Source organism: Octopus bimaculoides, chromosome 6, assembly GCF_046866305.1.
Source record: "Octopus bimaculoides isolate indiv1 chromosome 6, ASM4686630v1, whole genome shotgun sequence".
Taxonomy (NCBI): Eukaryota; Metazoa; Mollusca; class Cephalopoda; order Octopoda; family Octopodidae; genus Octopus; species Octopus bimaculoides.
In genome coordinates, this window is record NC_142933.1 from 66523876 (window position 1) to 66530780 (window position 6905).

Here is a 6905-nt window from a genome sequence, read left to right on the forward strand (position 1 = left end):
ACGTAAAGACAGACGAAATCCCGCTCAGCATTTTGCTCGGTGTGCTAACGATTCTGCCAACTCACTGCCTTATCATTAGGTAATAAAAATAATAAAGTTTTTTTTTTCAAACTACTAGTGGGGGTAGACATTTTCTGGAAAGTTATAATGGGGCCTAGGGGAAAATAGGTTGCGAGACTAGAGGACCGCCGTCGTACAAAGGAAGAAATGGGTGTAATGATTAGTGTGAAGCCTGGGATTTGAACTCAATTAGAAGGAGAGGCGAGTGGAATGGAATGCTGCAGTGGGTTATCCAATGTTTGAGGCGACAGGACGTGCTATCATTACATTTTCCGTCTGGATTCCCAAGCGTAACCACCCAAGATCATGGATATTATCCAACCATCTCGTTTTCCTTCTACATCTAAGTAAGCATGTTGTATTATGTCATAAATTATCTGATGTACCCTTCAATCTTCAAAGACAGTATAGTGTGATCTGAATGAAATTTGGCTGCTATTCTCAGCCGTTCGGTCGACCACGTTAGCGGTTTCCTCAGTCGTCAAAGATATTATTTTCTGAGGTCAGTAGGTCAACGTATCAACACAGCTGCGGTATCTGTAGCGCCTGTTTGCTACTGCAATAGTAATCAGTTTGTCAACTGATACCACACTGGCACAGAGCCAACGACAAATTATAGAAATTAATTGAAGCATTAGAAAATAGTTTTGTAATCAATAACAAAAATAATGACAATGACATTAACTGCCCCCTCCTCCTCCTCATCATCATCATTATCATCACCTCCCATCCTCTCCCCATCAACTCTTCCCCCTCTCCCTCCCCATCATCTCTCCCTCTCCATAATCTATTCCCCTCCCCTCTCCCTCCTCATCCCTTCATCCTTGTTCCCTCCTCCACTTCCTCACATCCCCTTTACTGTTCTTATCCTTGTCTTTTGCATCATCGTCGTCGTCGTCGTCATCATCATCATCGAACGCACGACTAACAAAAATCAACCAAGAATTATTTATGCCTGATTAAAAAACAACAAACAAGAATCATTATGTGTCCGATAAAAAAAACTAAAATGAAAACAAAAGCGAAAGAAAACAAAAAGCAAACAAACATTACTTTGCATCGATATCAAAAGTAATTAGAGAAAATAAAAAGTGCCAAAAAAACAAGTGCAAAGAATTTTATATCCGAGCTGAATAATCTATTAAATTTTACGTTGAGATAAAAGAGACAAAAATTAAAACAATATTTGTACATTTTTCAATACGTATTTTCTTTGTTTAATCAATGGAAGACAGCAAGCCCATGACCTTTTTAGAATTAATTTATGTGGGTTCGCATTCTGAAATATTCCTTCTACATTTTTGTTTTTCTTGTTTCAGCCATTTTTGACTACGGCCATGCTGGGCACCGCCTTGAAGCGTTTTAGTCGAACAAATCAACGCAGGACTTGTATCTTAAAGCCTTGTACTTATTTTATCAGTAACTTTTGCCGAACTGTTGCTAGTTTACAGGAACGTAAACACACCAACACCGGTTGTCAAGCGGCAGTGGGAGACAAACATAGACACAAAGACGCGCGCGCACACACAGACACACACACACACACACACACACACACACACACACACACACAAATGGAGGTGGAAATAACACAGAAGTAAGTCTAAGATATTTAAATTTAGGAGGGAATTTAATAAAAATGATTTTAAAAATAATTGCAGCGTGGAAGGTGTTTATAAGCCATTTAAAATAACACACAAAAGCCGTGCAGCAGAATTTTATCAGTGAACAGGTCGCGGTCTCAAAGCGACGAAAATATTTTGACAAATTAAATTTAAATGTTGAAGTGAATCTGACGGCTTTTGTGTGTTATTTTAAATGGCTTAGAAACACCTTCCACGCTGCAATTGTTTTCGTTCCAGCACACGATCTCAGATCAGGTCACTTGCTATGCAAGTACATCTCCGATTTAAAAAATTATATAAGGAAAATATTACCAGTTTCGATGAATCTCATCAAATATCAGTAAAAATTTATAAAAATCTGAAGTAAAAACAGTTTATTTTCTGTCTGGGGGTCAAAAACTGTTTGCTTATTCCGGTAACATAAAAATCTGGAGTTCTGGAGCTGATGAACTCTCGCAGGAAACCATCAAGGTGCTTGAAAAAGTGGTAGTTGGTAGGAGTAAGGTCTGGGGAATAAGCTGTGTAGGGAAGAACTTCGTAGCCAAATCCTCTCAATTTCTGGAGTGTCATTAGTGAAACGTGTGGTCGAGTATTGTTATGAAGAATGATTGGCCCTATTCTGCTGACCTGTCTGGGACGGAGGAGTAACAGTTTTTCGCTCATTTTGGCAATTTCATGGAAATATGTTTCTGCAGTAATGGTTTTTCCGGGTTTTTAGAAGTTATAATGGATGAATCCAGCAGTACACCACCAAACAGTCACCATAACCTTCTTTTTGAAGAGCTCGGGTTTAGAGAAGGTTTTCGGTGCTTCATTTTGGTCCAACCACTGCGAAGAACGTTTTTTATCATTGCACAGAATCCACTTTTCATCGCAAGTTACAATACGGCTGAGAAACGGATCAGTCTGGTTACAGAGAAGAAGCGACGAGCAAATTTCATATCTGCGCATTTTCTGATTTTCATTCAAATCGTGTGGTACCCATTTGTTGAGCTTTTTTGATTTTCCGATTGCATGCAAATGGTTGAAAGCAATTTTCTGGCTAACTTGAAGTTCTTTTGCCAATTCTCGAGTGGTTTTATCTCAATGGCAGTCTTTAATTGACCGTCATCGATGACAGACGGGCGTCCACTACGCTCACGATTTTCAAGGCTTACGTTTCCACTGCGAAATCATTTAGACCATTTTCGAATTGACCACTCACTGGTCATTTCCTCCCCAAACGTTTCGTTGATATCGCGAGCAGTTTCAGCTACTTTACGTCCTTTTTGAAGTTGATTAGCAAAATTGCTCGAACATTGCGCTTTGACAGTTCCATTTCAGATGATTGTAACAACGGTAAAGTTGTTACAATCATCGAAGACACTTGCCCAAGGTGCAACACAGAGAGACTGAACCTGAAACATGGTTGGGAAACAAACCTCAAACCATGTAATTGCTGGGTAACATCTAATACTGACATAGTTACTACACACTTGTACAGTGAAACTGAACTTGGGACTATGAGGTTGAGTTGCAATCTTTCTTTGACAGATTCTACTCTCTATATTTTATGATTGTATGATTCTAATTTTATGTTATATATTCACGGAGAACCGTGGCTAGCTCCATTAGCCGGTCATAACCAAAATACAGTGGGCAAGAACAACATGCCTAAGACATCCCCTTCTTTATGCATATACCTGATATGACACAAACTACACAGATAGATGCAACACAATAAGTTGCACAATATCCTAGCCATAATGGACAGTTTACACAACACAGTAATTGGCATACACCCATTAGTCCCCAGAAATTACACACACACACACACACACACACACACACACACACACACGCACACACCACATACACGCCTATAACCATACATGTATGTGTATGCGTCTTTTAACTGTATTTACGTCCCCATAACTAGCAGTTCGGCAAAAGAAAACGATAAAATAAGTTCCAGCTTAAAAAAGAAAATGTACTGATCGATTCATTCGATTAAAACTTCTCCAAGGTTGTGCCCCAATATGGGCTGGAGTGTAATGAATGAAACAAGTAAAAGATAAAAAGATATACATACATACATACATACATGCATACATACGTACGTGTATGCATCTATGTATGTATGTATGTATGTATGTATGTATACACACACACACACATGCATACAGGGAGAGCCCCCCCCCCCGCTCCAAAAACAGAACCCATAAACATTTTATTAAACCCTACAAAGGTCCAGCAATTTCTTGAAATTTGCTGGACTTAAACTTTGGTCTGTGTAGGATCATTACCTTTGCATAAAAGTCATGTTCTTTTCAAAATATGTTCCAAATAGCCTCCGCGGCGTTGGAGGCACACTTGCAAACCTCGGGCAAGATTGTCAATTACTCAAACACATTCCTCTCTGGGGATTTCCTTGATTTCTTCTGTGATTGCTGCCTTCAGTTTACCGATCGTTTGAGAGTTGTTCTGGTAATCATTATCTTTGAGATACCCCCACAGATAAAAATCTGGTGGGGCCAAGTCCGTGAATGCGGTGACCACTCAACGTCACATTTCCTGCTCATCAGCCTCTCCTGAAATCGCTCTCTCAGCCAGGCTAGGAAGTCATCTGATGCGTTGGGAGTGGAGATGGTCCCGTCTTGCTGCAACCACTGTTAATCTCGATCTATTCCACTGCGTCGTCCCAGTGATGCCCAAAACTTTCCCAGCATTGCCACATAGCGCTCCATATTAACCGTTTGAGCTTTCTCATTTTCGTCTTCGAACCAATATGGGCCGATGATGCCATATTTAGAGATTGCTACCCATGCCGTGCACTTTGCACAGTCCCGTACTCTGAACTTTTGAACCCAGTCAAAAATTCTGCTTCTTGATGAAGCATGACGACACCGAAACTATCTCTGAAAATTTGCTTGCACTGCAGTTTATAATTTGTTAGTGAAATAGGACTCCAGGTAAAATTCTTTTTCCTTGGTTGACCAAGACATGTTGGGGTAGACTATTGTTCCAATCTTTCATGCACAAAGTCGACTTGTACACCCTGAAAAAGAAAAGAAATAAAATTAAAATTAAGTTTTATTCAAAGATTTGTGGGTTCTGATTTTTTTGGGTCACCCTACACACACACACACACACACACACACACACACACACACACAGAGACAGAGATAAAGAACCAAAATAGTGCTGGTATAACCCTCTAATCCTCCAGCTGTCACATCCAGGATGTTCCACCGAGTCAAGAGTGGGAGAACAGAGAATGTGCCTGTGTCTACTTGCGACGACACGAGTACAATTTAGTGTTGTAGCGAAAGCATGGTACATTCTACCAAGTAGTTCTTGCTTGTAAGTGACGGCTATAGCTTAATTTAGCCTATATTATATATATATTTTTCATACGCTGGTGCATAACGTCTATAAATGAAAACAGAAATGTTTGTCACCACAGCATTATTAATTTAATGCCGTCTTTTCTCTCTGCATTCCGGTCACTTCCAAACGCTGAAACTGATCTTCTACATCTATCACAAGAACGGTATCATTCTCACTCACTCCCAACAAAATCTGAACCCGCTTCGACTGGCATTCCATAAACACAATAGCAACAACTTATTAGCTGCAACACTGTTGGAATGTACACCGTCTATGGTAAGTACAAAGGAACAGTAAATATCGTACGTCGATTGAATCCACCATCTCCGTTCCTGTTGTGACCAACGACTACAGGTAAGATCACCGCCATCAAGTTATCGCAGGAGAGTTCACTGCGATCAATTCACTGTGAACTTTTTAGAGTGAAAAGGGAAACCTAAAGACGATTAATTCCGCTTCTAGTTGCAGGAAGCTGCTTGAGATCTAATCTGTTGGAAACCACGTCAAAACTAAACAGCATGACGTATTTTTTGTTTCTTTCAGATTATACTTACTTAATCTTTGTCATCGTGAGCTCCACCGCAAGACAGAAATGTGAAATCCCTGTGACCAGCTACTTCTCTGAGTTCTCCGTGCGAGGTTAACCAGGAGCCACAAAACACCCAATGATTGCAGCGCTTACCACATCAATAAGCCGTGGATTTCAAGGTTTATTTACACCAGCTGTTGTAATAAATCATTTAGAGTAACTGCCCTTGATAACTACAAGTATGAATAGAGTGCTCTCCCTTCATACTATTGTAATCATGTGTGAATCAATATTTCTGGTGAGATACCTTTTCGACTAAGAGACGCGTTTTGAGAAATTTCAAACCTGGGCTCTCATTCCTAAGGTATTATGTTTAGTGGCATTTTTCAGTTCAAATCTCACTTTTTAGGGTCGATAAAATTAGTACTAGTTGAGTATTAAGGTCGTTATAATCGACTACACCATCCCACCAAATCTCAGTCCTTGCGCTTCTATTTGAAAGGACCTATGTATGTATGTATGTATGTATGTATGTATGTATGTATGTGTGTGGTGCATATGTATGTATGTATGCATATATGTATGTATGTATGTATGTATGTATGTATGTATGTATGTATGTATGTGTGTGTATGTATGTATGTATGTATGTATGTATCTGTCTGTCTGTCTATCTGTCCGTCCGTCTATCTATCTATCTATCTATCTATCTATCTATCTATCTATCTATCTATCTATCATATGAATATATATATATATATATATATATATATATATATATATATATATATATATATATATATATATATATAAATGTTTGTTTCTGCAACTCTTTACCCTCTACTTTTTATGTATGTATATATGTATGTATGTATGTATGTATGTATGTATGTATGTATGTATCTATCTATCTATCTATCTATCTATCTATCTATCTATCTATCTGTCTGTCTGTCTGTCTGTCTGTCTGTCTTTCTGTCTATATATAATATATATAAACAGTTTGACCTCCTGCTATCCAAGGTCCCAGACGAACCAATATCAAGCCATGAGGTGCAAAAGAGGGCTGCATTGTCAAACTTCCTCCTTCACCAAAGGCCAATCAAATAAGATTGGCCATTGAAAAAGTGATTACACTAGCGGTGCCCTAGCATGGCCACAACCTTAGGGCTGAAACCTATTAAAAAATATATGATAGCCCATGTGTATCATATTTTATATGTGTATCACCATTATATCAAAGATGGCTGCAAAAAGAAAAGAAAAAGAAAGTTTACGCATAAAGATCTACTGTAGATATTACACTATATGTCGATTATCTC

At 38.8% G+C, this 6905-nt stretch overlaps 1 long non-coding RNA gene across 1 annotated transcript; it reads right to left on the minus strand.

Annotated features, from left to right (window-relative positions):
• Window positions 1-1162: 1162 nt before the first annotated feature.
• Window positions 1163-5913, minus strand: LOC149135243 (uncharacterized). The gene is made up of 2 exons (XR_016242298.1): window positions 5609-5913; window positions 1163-4722 (listed from the first exon to the last, which is right to left on the minus strand). It is a non-coding gene; the product is annotated as an uncharacterized LOC149135243 (long non-coding RNA).
• Window positions 5914-6905: the final 992 nt, after the last annotated feature.